The sequence below is a fragment of the Bufo gargarizans genome, chromosome 5 (genome assembly GCF_014858855.1).
Source record: "Bufo gargarizans isolate SCDJY-AF-19 chromosome 5, ASM1485885v1, whole genome shotgun sequence".
NCBI lineage: Eukaryota > Metazoa > Chordata > Amphibia > Anura > Bufonidae > Bufo > Bufo gargarizans.
In genome coordinates this window covers 482,791,331-482,808,971 of record NC_058084.1, presented here as the reverse complement: position 1 = coordinate 482,808,971, position 17,641 = coordinate 482,791,331, and positions in this window count along the sequence as shown.

Sequence of the window (17,641 nt, the reverse complement as noted above, 5' to 3'; positions counted from 1 at the left end):
ACTTGGAATTGGTTGGAACAATAAGACATAGCTGTCAGTGTAATCACTGGGCCGCCCCCACCCATTGAAGTCATAAGACATCCGCCAAACCCTAACCTTGAAGATCGCGATGATCCGGCTCTCCCCAATGCCAAAGGCCTGATATGCGGCATCTTGGCCGTGTTTTCTGGAGGACTTGGACGTGTTCGGGGAGTCTCCTCTGTACGGTGTCGGATTTTTCCGTCATCTCTTTGTTTTGTTAGCGGGGTGTGGTGGCCTCAGGGCCTCCGGTGCCTCTTTCACTTGACTTTCACATTTTCCTCTTTCCTGGCGAGCCAGCCGCTGACCTTTCCCTCGCCGCGCTGTTAGTGTGGTCTGATGCTTTTCATCTGCTTATTGCTTTGGAAAAGATCTCGGCCTCAGACAGATGAGGGAAGAATTTTCTTTGCTGATTTATGAGATTAGCTGGCGAGGAGCGGAGACGGCACAGAGGAAAAATCAGCGCGTCCCCCGCTGCGACCACCAACAAATAACATGAATGAGCGTCTCGCACCTCAGGAACGGCCACCACAGCTGCGTGACAACACTGCTCACACTGGAGTCAGGAGCTCTGGGGTTGTCACCTGCTTCCTGATCCACCTGTTACTACGGCAACCTGAATATATCATAGCACTTAGGAAAGGATTTACCCGGGAGCCTGAAGAGTTAATGGGTCATGTGCCAATGGGAATATCGTTCAGTACTGTGAACACGTATATTACAGAACCATAGATATCCAGTAGTATTAGTAATAGCAGTAATAATAGTAATAGGTGAAATAGCAGCAGTAGTAATAATAGTACAACTAATAACATAAGTAATGATTATAGAAATAGGAAAACGAATGGTAGTGGTAGTAGTGACAGTCGTACCATAAGTGTGAACAGTGACAACAAATCCAGCACAAGGAGGAGTTGTCAGAATGAAGGTTTCTCTGTGTGACTGCAATGATGATATATGTATGGCCTCCAGCCTGGATACAAGGTGAGATACGGCCTCTAGCCTGGATACAAGATGAGATACGGCCTCCAGCCTGGATACAAAGTGAGATACGGCCTCTAGCCTGGATACAAAGTGAGATACGGCCTCTAGCCTGGATACAAGATGAGATACGGCCTCTAGCCTGGATACAAGGTGAGATACGGCCTCTAGCCTGGATACAAGGTGAGATACGGCCTCTAGCCTGGATACAAGGTGAGATACGGCCTCTAGCCTGGATACAAGATGAGATACGGCCTCTAGCCTTGACACAAGATGAGATACGGCCTCTAGCCTGGATACAAGATGAGATACGGCCTCTAGCCTGGATACAAGGTGAGATACGGCCTCTAGCCTGGATACAAGATGAGATACGGCCTCTAGCCTTGACACAAGATGAGATACGGCCTCTAGCCTGGATACAAGATGAGATACGGCCTCTAGCCTGGATACAAGATGAGATACGGCCTCTAGCCTGGATACAAGATGAGATACGGCCTCTAGCCTGGATACAAGATGAGATACGGCCTCTTGCCCGGATACAAGATGAGATACGGCCTCTAGCCTGGATACAAGATGAGATACGGCCTCTTGCCCGGATACAAGATGAGATACGCCTCTAGCCTGGATACAAGATGAGATATGGCCTCTAGCCTGGATACAAGATGGGATGCGGCCTCTTGCCTGGATACAAGATGAGATACGGCCTCTAGCCTGGATACAAGATGAGATACGGCCTCTTGCCCGGATACAAGATGAGATACGGCCTCTTGCCCGGATACCAGATGAGATACGGCCTCTTGCCCGGATACAAGATGAGATACGGCCTCTAGCCTGGATACAAGATGAGATACGGCATCTAGCCTGGATACAAGATGAGATACGGCCTCTAGCCTGGATACAAGATGAGATACAGCCTCTAGCCTGGATACAAGATGAGATACGGCCTCTAGCCCGGATACAAGATGAGATACGGCCTCTAGCCTGGATACAAGATGAGATATGGCCTCTTGCCTGGATACAAGATGATATACCACCTCTAGACTGGATACAACATGAGATACAGACTCTAGACTCGACACAAGATGAGATACGGCCTCTAGCCTGGATACAACATGAGATACGGTCTCTAGCCTGGATACAAGATGAGATACAAACTCTAGACTCGACACAAGATGAGATATGGCCTCTAGCCTGGATACAAGATGAGATACGGCCTCTAGCCTGTATACAAGATGAGATGCGGCCTCTAGCCTGGATACAACATGAGATACGGTCTCTAGCCTGGATACAACATGAGATACAAACTCTAGACTCGACACAAGATGAGATATGGCCTCTAGCCTGGATACAATATGAAATACGGCCTCTTGCCCGATGTCACGGCCATGGTCATGGTCGTGACTCCTGAACCACATGCGGTTGTCAGCGGTTTGGTCTGGTTGTCAATCACAGGTGAGGGCTGTGGTTTTTGCCTCACCTGTGGTTGCCGCTGGCAACAGTATTTATGTGGCAGCATGGCAGCCTGAGCTGTGTCGTGGCAGCTTGCTGTGTTGTGCGTGCGGTTGCACTTGGCAACTTGTGTGATTGGTGTGCACTTCCCATGTTTGGTGTGCACGGGGTTGTTTGTGTGTTCACTTCCCCTTTAAGTTGCTGTCTTCCCTTGTCTGGTGTGTGAAGGGTTAATTCCCTTCCTAGGCTGTGAGCACTGGGTGTGTCCGCGTGGCCACTTTGGGCTATATAGCCTAGTTGGAGATCAGAAGCTGAGGGGTGCTTCAGCCATGCTTTGCTGGAGACACCCTCCTTGTATTTACATCTGCCAGTGGGGGCCACCCTTGTGGTCATAAACAAATTGTGATTCTTAAGTTTAAATTTGTGTGATGTTCAGTTTATGTTTTCCTTTATTTATTCTGTGCAGCTATGGATCTGGGTTCCTGTGTGTGGATGTGTGTGTGCTGAGTTTTATTTGTATTGTTGTGGACTTCAGCTTGCCTGCACACGGATCCAGTCAGCAAGACTGTGGCAGGTGGCTGGAACTAGTGCAGCACCTGCCATATCCATAGGCCTGTTTCTGTTCCCCTTTTTCTTGCAGCTTGGCCAGTGAGATTCCTGTTCCTCCGTGTTCAGAAGGAACAGGTCGTCTTACCCTACTCCTAATTCAGGGACCGGTCGGAGGGTGAGTAGGGATCCGAGGTTCCTGAGCATGGGCCCTCCTACCTTCAAGCTTGGCCCATGCAGCTAGGAGATAGGGATGGATTAGGGATGCGTTAGGAGGTGACCTGCTCCCTAATTCTCTCGTCCTGGCCAAGCAGGGGTTTAAATCTTCTGGCATCGCACGGCTGAGGATTTCCCCCATCCTCAGCCGTGACACCTGGATACAAGATGAGATGCGGCCTCTAGCCCGGATACAAGATGAGATACGGCCTCTTGCCCGGATACAAGATGAGATACGGCCTCTAGCCTGGATACAAGATGAGATACGGCCTCTTGCCCGGATACAAGATGAGATACGCCTCTAGCCTGGATACAAGATGAGATATGGCCTCTAGCCTGGATACAAGATGAGATACGCCTCTAGCCTGGATACAAGATGAGATATGGCCTCTAGCCTGGATACAAGATGAGATGCGGCCTCTAGCCTGGATACAAGATGAGATACGGCCTCTAGCCTGGATACAAGATGAGATACGGCCTCTTGCCCGGATACAAGATGAGATACGGCCTCTTGCCCGGATACCAGATGAGATACGGCCTCTTGCCCGGATACAAGATGAGATACGGCCTCTAGCCTGGATACAAGATGAGATATGGCCTCTAGCCTGGATACAAGATGAGATACGGCCTCTAGCCTGGATACAAGATGAGATACAGCCTCTAGCCTGGATACAAGATGAGATACGGCCTCTAGCCCGGATACAAGATGAGATACGGCCTCTAGCCTGGATACAAGATGAGATATGGCCTCTTGCCTGGATACAAGATGATATACCACCTCTAGACTGGATACAACATGAGATACAGACTCTAGACTCGACACAAGATGAGATACGGCCTCTAGCCTGGATACAACATGAGATACGGTCTCTAGCCTGGATACAACATGAGATACAAACTCTAGACTCGACACAAGATGAGATATGGCCTCTAGCCTGGATACAAGATGAGATACGGCCTCTAGCCTGTATACAAGATGAGATGCGGCCTCTAGCCTGGATACAACATGAGATACGGTCTCTAGCCTGGATACAACATGAGATACAAACTCTAGACTCGACACAAGATGAGATATGGCCTCTAGCCTGGATACAATATGAAATACGGCCTCTTGCCCGATGTCACGGCCATGGTCATGGTCGTGACTCCTGAACCACATGCGGTTGTCAGCGGTTTGGTCTGGTTGTCAATCACAGGTGAGGGCTGTGGTTTTTGCCTCACCTGTTGTTGCCGCTGGCAACAGTATTTATGTGGCAGCATGGCAGCCTGAGCTGTGTCGTGGCAGCTTGCTGTGTTGTGCGTGCGGTTGCACTTGGCAACTTGTGTGATTGGTGTGCACTTCCCATGTTTGGTGTGCACGGGGTTGTTTGTGTGTTCACTTCCCCTTTAAGTTGCTGTCTTCCCTTGTCTGGTATGTGAAGGGTTAATTCCCTTCCTAGGCTGTGAGCACTGGGTGTGTCCGCGTGGCCACTTTGGGCTATATAGCCTTGTTGGAGATCAGAAGCTGAGGGGTGCTTCAGCCATGCTTTGCTGGAGACACCCTCCTTGTATTTACATCTGCCAGTGGGGGCCACCCTTGTGGTCATAAACAAATTGTGATTCTTAAGTTTAAATTTGTGTGATGTTCAGTTTATGTTTTCCTTTATTTATTCTGTGCAGCTATGGATCTGGGTTCCTGTGTGTGGATGTGTGTGTGCTGAGTTTTATTTGTATTGTTGTGGACTTCAGCTTGCCTGCACACGGATCCAGTCAGCAAGACTGTGGCAGGTGGCTGGAACTAGTGCAGCACCTGCCATATCCATAGGCCTGTTTCTGTTCCCCTTTTTCTTGCAGCTTGGCCAGTGAGATTCCTGTTCCTCCGTGTTCAGAAGGAACAGGTCGTCTTACCCTACTCCTAATTCAGGGACCGGTCGGAGGGTGAGTAGGGATCCGAGGTTCCTGAGCATGGGCCCTCCTACCTTCAAGCTTGGCCCATGCAGCTAGGAGATAGGGATGGATTAGGGATGCGTTAGGAGGTGACCTGCTCCCTAATTCTCTCGTCCTGGCCAAGCAGGGGTTTAAATCTTCTGGCATCGCACGGCTGAGGATTTCCCCCATCCTCAGCCGTGACACCTGGATACAAGATGAGATGCGGCCTCTAGCCCGGATACAAGATGAGATACGGCCTCTAGCCTGGATACAAGATGAGATACGGCCTCTAGCCTAGATACAAGCTGAGATACGGCCCCTTGCCCGGATACAAGATGAGATACGGCCTCTTGCCCGGATACAAAATGAGATACAGCCTCTAGCCTGGATACAAGATGAGATACGGCCTCTTGCCTGGATACAAGATGAGATACGGCCTCTTGCCTGGATACAAGATGAGATACGGCCTCTAGCCTGGATACAAGATGAGATACGGCCTCTAGCCTGGATACAAGATGAGATGCGGCCTCTAGCCTGGATACAAGATGAGATACGACCTCTAGCCTGGATACAAGATGAGATACGACCTCTAGCCTGGATACAAGATGAAATACGGCCTCTAGCCTGGATACAAGATGAGATACGGCCTCTAGCCTGGATACAAGATGAGATACAGACTCTAGACTCAACACAAGATGAGATATGGCTTCTAGCCTGGATACAAGATTAGATACAGCCTCTAACCTGGATACAAGATGATATACCACCTCTAGACTGGATACAACATGAGATACAGACTCTAGACTTGACACAAGATGAGATACGGCCTCTAGCCTGGATACAAGATGAGATACGGCCTCTAGCCTGGATACAACATGAGATACAAACTCTAGACTCGACACAAGATGAGATACGGCCTCTAGCCTGGATACAACATGAGATACGGTCTCTAGCCTGGATACAACATGAGATACAAACTCTAGACTCGACACAAGATGAGATACGGCCTCTAGCCTGTATACAAGATGAGATACGGCCTCTAGCCTGTATACAAGATGAGATGCGGCCTCTAGCCTGGATACAAGATGAGATGCGGCCTCTAGCATGGATACAAGATGAGATACGGCCTCTAGCCTGGATACAAGATGAGATACGGCCTCTAGCCTGTATACAAGATGAGATACGGCCTCTTGCCTGGATACAAGATGAGATACGGCCTCTAGCCTGGATACAAGATGAGATGCGGCCTCTAGCCTGGATACAAGATGAGATACGACCTCTAGCCTGGATACAAGATGAGATACGACCTCTAGCCTGGATACAAGATGAAATACGGCCTCTAGCCTGGATACAAGATGAGATGCAGCCTCTAGCCTGGATACAAGATGAGATACGACCTCTAGCCTGGATACAAGATGAGATACGACCTCTAGCCTGGATACAAGATGAAATACGGCCTCTAGCCTGGATACAAGATGAGATACGGCCTCTAGCCTGGATACAAGATGAGATACAGACTCTAACCTGGATACAAGATGATATACCACCTCTAAACTGGATACAACATGAGATACAAACCCTAGACTCGACACAAGATGAGATACGGCCTCTAGCCTGGATACAAGATGAGATACGGCTTCTAGCCTGGATACAACATGAGATACAAACTCTAGACTCGACACAAGATGAGATATGGCCTCTAGCCTGGATACAAGATGAGATACAGACTCTAGACTCGACACAAGATGAGATATGGCTTCTAGCCTGGATACAAGATTAGATACGGCCTCTAACCTGGATACAAGATGATATACCACCTCTAGACTGGATACAACATGAGATACAGACTCTAGACTCGACACAAGATGAGATACGGCCTCTAGCCTGGATACAACATGAGATACGGTCTCTAGCCTGGATACAACATGAGATGCGGCCTCTAGCATGGATACAAGAGGAAATACGGCCTCAAGCCTGGATGCAAGATGAGATACGGCCTCTAGCCTGGAAACGAGATGAGATACAGACTATAACCTGGATACAGGTGAGATACAGCCTCTAGCCTGGATACAGGATAAGATACGGCCTCTAGCCTGGATGCAAGATGAGATATGGCCTTTAGCCTTGATACAAGATGAGATACGGCCTCTAGCCTGGATAAAAGATGAGATAAGGTTGAGCATGGAAGCATACAGGTTCCTTGTATCCTGTGGCACATTTACCGTCAGATGTTATAGTTGGGCCAGTAGATCCTGCACACTCATAGGTTGGTGAAGCTGGTGTCCCTGCTGGTCCCATAAATGCTGGATTGGTAATAAATCTGGTGATTGGGCAGCCAAGGAAGTGTTTTACCCTGGAGGAAAAATTCCTGGAAAACCCTTGCTTTTTCACTGAAGTTTAAGTTCGGGTGATTTTATTATTTTCTGTTATAACATGGTTATAACGGAAAATAATAGTATTCTTAAGACAGAATGCTAAATAAAATGGCCATGGAGGGGTTAAAATGAGGTTACTTGTTTATATTATTTTTAACCCCTCCTTGGCCATTTTATTTAGCATTCTGTCTTAAGAATGCTATTATTTTCCGTTATAACCATGTTATAACGGAAAATAATAAAGTGAAGTTTGGGTCCCCGAACTTTGACCTGAAGTTTGTCCGAACTTGGCGAACCTGAACTTCCACGGTTTCGCTTATCCCTACTCCCAGATCAACTCGGCAAAATGTCTTTGAGTGGGACGTAAAGGTACACTTCCCAAAAGTAACCTCTAAGAGACTTTTTATAGGGCGGGGGGAGCACTTTTATGCCCTCTTGTTGAAAGATCCAGTGTCTAATTAGACTACACATCTCAAATTTCCCTATTTTTTTTGTCTATTACAAATAGTACCAGTCGTGGCCAAAAGTTTTGAGAATGACACAAATATTAGTTTTCACAAAGTTTGCTGCTAAACTGCTTTTAGATCTTTGTCTCAGTTGTTTCTGTGATGTAGTGAAATATAATTACTCGCACTTCATACGTTTCAGAGGCTTTTATCGACAATTACATGACATTTATGCAGAGTCAGTATTTGCAGTGTTGGCCCTTCTTTTTCAGGACCTTTGCAATCCGACTGCGCATGCTTTCAATCACCTTCTGGGCCAATTCCTGACTGATACAACCCATTCCTTCATAATCACTTCTTGGAGTTTGTCAGAATTAGTGGGTTTTTGTTTGTCCACCCGCCTCTGGAGGATTGACCACAAGTTCTCAATGGGATTAATATCTGGGGAGTTTCCAGGCCATGGACCCAAAATGTCAAAGTTTTGGTCCCCGAGCCACTTAGTTATCACTTTTGCCTTATGGCACGGTGCTCCATCGTGCTGGAAAATGCATTGTTCTTCACCAAACTGTTGTTGGAGTGAGCCCACTCCCTTGGATGAGAAGCAACCCCACACATGAATGGTCTCAGGATGCTTTACTGTTGGCATGACACAGGACTGATGGTAGCGCTCACCTTTTCTTCTCCGGACAAGCCTTTTTCCTGATGCCTCAAACAATCGTAAAGAGGCTTCATCGGAGAATATGACTTTGCCCCAGTCCTCAGCAGTCCATTCACCATATTTTCTGCAGAAGATCAATCTGTCCCTGATGTTTTTTTTGGAGAGAAGTGGCTTCTTTGCTGCCCTTCTTGACACCAGACCATCTTCCAAAAGTCTTCGCCTCACTGTGCGTGCAGATGCGCTCACACCTGCCTGCTGCCATTCCTGAGCAAGCGCTGCACTGGTGGCACTCCGATCCCGCAGCTGAAGCCTCTTTAGGAGACGATCCTGGCGCTTGCTGGACTTTCTTGGACGCCCTGAAGCCTTCTTAACAAGAATTGAACCTCTTTCCTTGAAGTTCTTGATGATCCTATAAATTGTTGATTGAGGTGCAATCTTAGTAGCCACAATATCCTTGCCTGTGAAGCCATTTTTATGCAACGCAATGATGGCTGCACGCGTTTCTTTGCATGTCACCATGGTTAACAATGGAAGAACAATGATTTCAAGCATCACCCTCCTTTTAACAGGTCAACCCAATCAACCTGACATAATGATCTCCAGCCTTGTGCTCGTCAACATTCTCACCTGAGTTAACAAGACGATTACTGAAATGATCTCAGCAGGTCCTTTAATGACAGCAATGAAATGCAGTGGAAAGTTTTTTTTGGGGATTGAGTTAATTTTCATGGCAACGAAGGACTATGCAATTCATCTGATCACTCTTCATAACATTCTGGAGTAGATGCAAATTACTATCATAAAAACTTAAGCAGCAACTTTTCCAATTTCCAATATTTATGTAATTCTCAAAACTTTTGGCCACGACTGTAGATGAAATACTAGAAACAGTAATAAGAAGAATAGCAGAAATAGAGGTACAAATTGTTAGTGCCTGCTGCTGCCATGCGTCTCACCATGCTGCCCAGCATCCTCTGCAAACTGCAGGCTCCAATGCTACATCCTATGTTCCCTTTGGGCATGCGTGCACTCACCTGGGGCCTCTTAAAAGCATTCCTCCCACCCGTCCTGGATCTGGCGTTATAGTCCCGTATTTCAGTTCCACTCTCAGTCAGCTGTCTCTGCTTCTATAGGATGTAGACAGTTGCCTGTCATGTCATTATAGTAATGGTGAAGCAGAGAGCATTCGGCCCCCTGCTTCATCATTCCTCCCCATGTCGGCGCTCCACACTGCTGGTCTGTGCAGGGGGCAGAGCCTGCAGTCAGCTGTGCTCCTCCTCCTCCTCCTACACAGACCAGCAGCCCTGAGTGTATCCTGCCTGCTGCTGGGGAACGAGGTGAGTGTGTGGAGTTACTTAAAAAAAAATATTTCCTGTGAAAGTGGCATGTTTCTAGTTATATTACTGTGAGGGGGCACAGCTGGGTATATTAATGTGAGGGGGCACATATCTAGGCATATTACTGTGAGGGGGCAAAATTGGGCATATTACTGTAAGGGGCACAGCTGGGCATATTACTGTAAGGGGGCACAGCTTGGCATATTATTGTGAGGGGCACATAACTGAGTATATTACTGTGAGGGGCCACAATCCTGGGCATATTATTGTGAGGGGGCACAACTGAGCATATTACTGTAAGGGGGCACAGCTGGGCATATTACTGGGAGGGAGTACATATTTGGGCATATTACTGTTGAAGGTGAAGGTGGCAAATATCTGGGCATATTACTGTTAGGGGGCACAATCCTGGGCATATCACTGCGAGAAACCACAATCCTGGGCATATTACTGAGAGGAGGTACAACTGGGCATATTACTGTGGGGGGGGGGCACAACTGGGCATATTACTGTGAGGGGCACATATCTGGTTATAACTACTGTGAGGGGCACATATCTTGGCATAACTACTGTGAGGGGGCACATATCTGGGCATAACTACTGTGAGGGGCACATATCTGGGCATAACGACTGTGAGGGGGCACATATTTGGGCATAACTACTGTGAGGGGCACATATCTGGGCATAACTACTGTGAGGGGCACATATCTGGGCATAACTGCTGTGAGAATCACATATCTGGGCATAACTACTGTGAAGGGGTACATATCTTGGCATAACTACTGTGAAGGGGCACATATCTGGACATAACTACTGTGAAGGGGGCACATAGCTGGGCACAACCACTGTGAGAATCACATATCTGGGCATAACTACTGCGAAGGGGAACATATCTTGGCATAACTACTGTGAAGGGGCACATATCTGGACATAACTACTGTGAAGGGGGCACATAGCTGAGCACAACCACTGTGAGAAGGCACATATCTGTCATAACTACTGTGAGGGGGCACATATCCGTCATAAGTACTGTGAGGGGGCACATATCCGTCATAAGTACTGTGAGGGGCACATATCTGGGCATAACTACTGTGAGGGGCACATATCTGGGCATAACTGCTGTGAGAATCACATATCTGGGCATAACTACTGCGAAGGGGAACATATCTGGGCATAACTACTGTGAAGGGGCACATATCTGGATATAACTACTGTGAGGGGGGCACATATCTGGACATAACTACTGTGAGGGGCACATATCTGGACATAACTACTGTGAGGGGCACATATCTGGGCATAACTGCTGTGAGAATCACATATCTGGGCATAACTACTGCGAAGGGGCACATATCTTGGCATAACTACTGTGAGGGGGCACATATCTGGGCATAACTACTGTGAGGGGCACATATCTGGGCATAACGACTGTGAGGGGGCACATATTTGGGCATAACTACTGTGAGGGGGACATATCTGGGCATAACTACTGTGAGGGGCACATATCTGGGCATAACTGCTGTGAGAATCACATATCTGGGCATAACTACTGTGAAGGGGTACATATCTTGGCATAACTACTGTGAAGGGGCACATATCTGGACATAACTACTGTGAAGGGGGCACATAGCTGGGCACAACCACTGTGAGAATCACATATCTGGGCATAACTACTGCGAAGGGGAACATATCTTGGCATAACTACTGTGAAGGGGCACATATCTGGACATAACTACTGTGAAGGGGGCACATAGCTGAGCACAACCACTGTGAGAAGGCACATATCTGTCATAACTACTGTGAGGGGGCACATATCCGTCATAAGTACTGTGAGGGGCACATATCTGGGCATAACTACTGTGAGGGGCACATATCTGGGCATAACTGCTGTGAGAATCACATATCTGGGCATAACTACTGCGAAGGGGAACATATCTTGGCATAACTACTGTGAAGGGGCACATATCTGGACATAACTACTGTGAGGGGGAACATATCTTGGCATAACTACTGTGAAGGGGCACATATCTGGACATAACTACTGTGAAGGGGCACATAGCTGGGCACAACCACTGTGAGAAGGCACATATCTGCATAACTACTGTGAGGGGGCACATATCTGGGCATAACTACTGTTGAGGGGGCACAAATCTGGGCATGCTTACTGTGAGGGGCACATATCTGGGCATAACTACTGTGAGGGGCACATATTTGTCATAACTACTGTGAGGGGCACATATCTGGACATAACTACTGTGAGGTGGGGGGGAGGGTAATTATGTTATAGGAGGGGAAGATAGTGCAGATAGAGACCGGGGGAAAGGTAGTGAGACTGGGGGAGGAACGGAAGGAGGGACTAGAACAGTTCAGAAGGAAAGGTGTAGAGTAAAAAATATACATAAACCTCTCAAATGTACATTATGTATACTAATGCCCGAAGCCTGACTAATAAAACTGGGGAACTGGTATTGGTGATGTGTGAGGAGGACTATGACATAGTGGGAATAACTGAGACACGGCTGGATGATGGCTATGACAGTGGGAATAACTGAGACACGGCTGGATGATAGCTATGACAGTGGGAATAACTGAGACACGGCTGGATGATAGCTATGACAGTGGGAATAACTGAGACACGGCTGGATGATAGCTATGACAGTGGGAATAACTGAGACACGGCTGGATGATAGCTATGACAGTGGGAATAACTGAGACACGGCTGGATGATAGCTATGACAGTGGGAATAACTGAGACACGGCTGGATGATAGCTATGATTGGGCAGTTAATGTACAGGGTTACAGCCTGTTTAGAAAGGATCGTCAAAGCCGGAGAGGGGAGGGGTCTGCCTTTATGTAAAGTCCTGACTAAAGCCCACAGTCCGTGAAGATATAAGTGAGGGACATGAACATGTGGAGTCACTGTGGGTAGAGATACATGGAGCTAAAAACAATAATAAATTACTAATAGGAGTTTACTATAAACCACCTAATATACCGGAGTCCACAGAAAATCTACTACTAAACGAGACAGACGAGGCGGCAAATCATAATGAGGTGGTTATTATGGGGGACTTCAACTACCCAGATATAGACTGGGAAACTGAAACTTGTATATCTCATAAAGGAAACAGGTTCTTGGCAATAACCAAAGACAATTACCTCTCCCAACTGGTTCAGGACCCGACTAGAGGGACGGCCATACTGGACTTAGTATTAACCAATAGGCCTGACAGAACAACAGACGTGCAGGTCGGGGGACACCTGGGAAATAGTGACCACAAAGTAATAACCTTCCAATTATCATTCAAAAGAGCGTTTCTACAGGGAGGAACAAAAATACCAAACTTCAAAAAAGCTAAATTTAGCCAACTAAGAGAGGCCATAGGCCAAACTAACTGGGACAAAGTCCTCACAAATAAAAATACAGCCACAAAATGGGATATCTTTAAAAGCATCCTAAAATCTCAGTGTGAGAGGTACATACCATATGGGAATAAAGGGTTAAGGAACAAAAAGGAACCAATATGGATAAACAGAACTGTAAAGAAAGCAATAAATGACAAAAAGAAAGCATATAAAACACTAAAACAGGAGGGGAGCACGGAAGCACTAAAAAACCATAAGGAAAAAAATAGAACATGTAAAAAACAAATAAAAGCGGCCAAACTAGAGACCGAGAGATTAATTGCCAAAGAGAGTAAAACTAACCCTAAAATGTTCTTCAATTATATAAATGTTAAAAAGTATAAATCTGAAGGTGTCGGCCCGTTAAAGTGTAATGAGGGGGGACTCGCAGAGAGCGACGAGGAGAAAGCAAAGTTGTTAAATATGTTTTTTCTCCAATGTATTCACTGAGGAAAATAAACTGTCAGATGACATGCCGAATGTTGAAATAAATTCCCCATTAAAAGTGTCCTGTCTGACCCAGGAAGAAGTACATCAGCGACTTAAAAAGATTAAAATAGACAAATCGCCAGGACCAGATGGCATACACCCCCGTATCCTAAGGGAAATAAGTAATGTCATAGTCGGACCCTTATTTCTGATATTTGCAGACTCTATACTGACAGGGAATGTCCCACAGGATTGGCGCATGGCAAATGTGGTGCCAATATTCAAAAAGGGTCCAAAAACAGAGCCTGGAAACTATAGGCCGGTAAGTGTAACATCTGTTGTGGGTAAACTGTTTGAAGGTTTTCTGAGAGATGCTATGTTAGAACATCTTAACGGAAATAAGCAAATAACGGCATATCAGCACGGCTTCGTGAGGGATCGGTCATGCCAAACTAATGTAATCAGTTTCTATGAGGAGGTAAGTTCTAGACTTGACAGCGGCGAATCAATGGATGTCGTGTATCTGGACTTCTCCAAAGCATTTGACACTGAACCACATAAAAGGTTAGTATATAAAATGAGAATGCTCGGACTGGGAGAAAACGTCTGTAAGTGGGTAAGTAACTGGCTCAATGATAGAAAACAGAGGGTGGGTATTAATGGTAAATACTCAGATTGGGTCACTGTCACTAGTGGAGTACCTCAGGGGTCAGTACTGGAGGGGTCACTGTCACTTCTGGGGTACCTCAGGGGTCAGTACTGGAGGGGTCACTGTCACTAGTGGGGTACCTCAGGGGTCAGTACTGGAGGGGTCACTGTCACTTCTGGGGTACCTCAGGGGTCAGTACTGGAGGGGTCACTGTCACTAGTGGGGTACCTCAGGGGCCAGTACTGGAGGGGTCACTGTCACTAGTGGAGTACCTCAGGGGTCAGTATTGGGCCCTATTCTCTTCAATATATTTATTAATGATCTTGTAGAAGGCTTGCATAGTAAAATTTTCGCAGATGACACTAAACTGTGTAAAGTAATTAACCCTGAAGAGGACGGTATACTGTATATATATATACTACAGAGGACAGTACACTGTATATATATACTACAGAGGACAGTACACTGTATATATATACTACAGAGGACAGTATACTGTATATATACTACAGAGGACAGTATACTGTATATATACACTATAGAGGACAGCATACTGTATATATACTACAGAGGACAGTATACTGTATATACACTACAGAGGACAGTATACTGTATATATACTACAGAGGACAGTATACTGTATATACATTACAGAGGACAGTATACTGTGTATATATACTACAGAGGACAGTATACTGTATATATACTACAGAGGACAGTATACTGTATATATACTACAGAGGATAGTATACTGCTACAGAGGGATCTGGATAGATTGGAGGCTTGGGCAGATAAGTGGCAGATGAGGTTTAACACTGACAAATGTAAAGTTATGCACATGGGAAGGAATAATGCAAGTCACCCGTACATACTAAATGGTAAAACACTGGGTAACACTGACATGGAAAAAGATCTAGGAATTTTAATAAACAGCAAACTAAGCTGCAAAAAACAGTGTCAGGCAGCTGCTGCCAAGGCCAATAAGATAATGGGTTGCATTAAAAGGGGCATAGATGCCCGTGATGAGAACATAGTCCTACCACTTTACACATCACTAGTGAGACCACACATGGAGGACTGTGTACAGTTCTGGGCTCTGTGAACAAGGCAGACATAGCAGAGCTGGAGAGGGTCCAGAGGAGGGCAACTAAAATAATAACTGGAATGGGGCAACTACAGGACCCTGAAAGATTATCAAAATTAGGGTTATTCACTTTAGAAAAAAGACGACTGAGAGGAGATCTAATTAATATGTATAAATATATCAGGGGTCAGTACAGAGATCTATCCCATCATCTATTCATTCCCAGGACGGTGACTGTGACGAGGGGACATCCTCTGCGTCTGGAGGAAAGAAGGTTTGTACACAAACATAGAAGAGGATTCTTTACGGTAAGAGCAGTGAGACTATGGACTTTACTGTAAGAGCGGTGAGACTATGGACTCTATACTGTAAGTGCAGTGAGACTATGGACTCTTTACTGTAAGAGCAGTGAGACTGTGGACTCTTTACTGTAAGAGCAGTGAGACTATGGACTCTGTACGGTAAGAGCAGTGAGACTATGGACTCTTTACTGTAAGAGCAGTGAGACTATGGACTCTTTACTGTAAGAGCAGTGAGACTATGGACTCTTTACTGTAAGAGCAGTGAGACTATGGACTCTTTACTGTAAGAGCAGTGAGACTATGGAACTCTTTACTGTAAGAGCAGTGAGACTATGGACTCTTTACTGTAAGAGCAGTGAGACTATGGACTCTTACTGTAAGAGCAGTGAGACTATGGACTCTTACTGTAAGAGCAGTGAGACTATGGACTCTTTACTGTAAGAGCAGTGAGACTATAGGACTCTTTACTGTAAGAGCAGTGAGACTATGGACTCTATACTGTAAGAGCAGTGAGACTATGGACTCTATACTGTAAGAGCAGTGATACTATGGACTCTTACTGTAAGAGCAGTGAGACTATGGACTCTTTACTGTAAGAGCAGTGAGGACTAATGGACTCTTTACTGTAAGAGCAGTGAGGACTATGGACTCTTTACTGTAAGAGCAGTTGAGGACTATGGACTCTTTACTGTAAGAGCAGTGAGACTATGGACTCTTTACTGTAAGAACAGGGAAACTATGGACTCTATAACTGTAGAGAGCAGTGAGACTATGGACTCTTTACTGTAAGAGCAGTGAGACTATGGACTCTTTACTTGTAAGAGCAGTGAGACTATGGACTCTTTACTGTAAGAGCAGTGAGACTATGGACTCTTTACTGTAAGAGCAGTGAGACTATGGACTCTTTACTGTAAGAGCAGTGAGACTATGGACTCTATACTGTAAGAGCAGTGAGACTATGGGACTCTTTACTGTAAGAGCAGTGAGGACTATGGACTCTTACTGTAAGAGCAGTGAGACTATGGGACTCTTTACTGTAAGAGCAGTGAGACTATGGCCTCTATACTGTAAGAAGCAGTGAGACTATGGACTCTTTACTGTAAGAGCAGTGAGACTATGGACTCTACTGTAAGAGCAGTGAGACTATGTTATTGTAAGAGCAGTGAGACTACTGCTACGTAGCAGTGAGCCTATGACTCTTACTGAAGAGCAGTGAGACTATGGCCTCTTTACTTGTAAGAGCAGTGAGGACTATGGATCTTATACTGTAAGAGCAGTGAGACTATGGACTCTTTACTGTAAGAGCAGTGAGACTATGGACTCTTTACGGTAAGAGCAGTGAGACTATGGACTCTTTACTGTAAGAGCAGTGAGACTATGGGCTCTATACTGTAAGAGCAGTGAGACTATGGACTCTTTACTGTAAGAGCAGTGAGACTATGGACTCTATACTGTAAGAGCAGTGAGACTATGGACTCTATACTGTAAGAGCAGTGAGACTATGGACTCTATACTGTAAGAGCAGTGAGACTATGGACTCTTTACTGTAAGAGCGGTGAGACTATGGACTCTATACTGTAAGAGCAGTGAGACTATGGACTCTTTACTGTAAGAGCAGGGAGACTATGGACTCTATACTGTAAGAGCAGTGAGACTATGGACTCTTTACTGTAAGAGCAGTGAGACTATGGACTCTTATACTGTAAGAGCAGTGAGACTATGGACTCTATACTGTAAGAGCAGTGAGACTATGGACTCTTATACTGTAAGAGCAGTGAGACTATGGACTCTTATACTGTAAGAGCAGTGAGACTATGGACTCTTTACTGTAAGAGCAGTG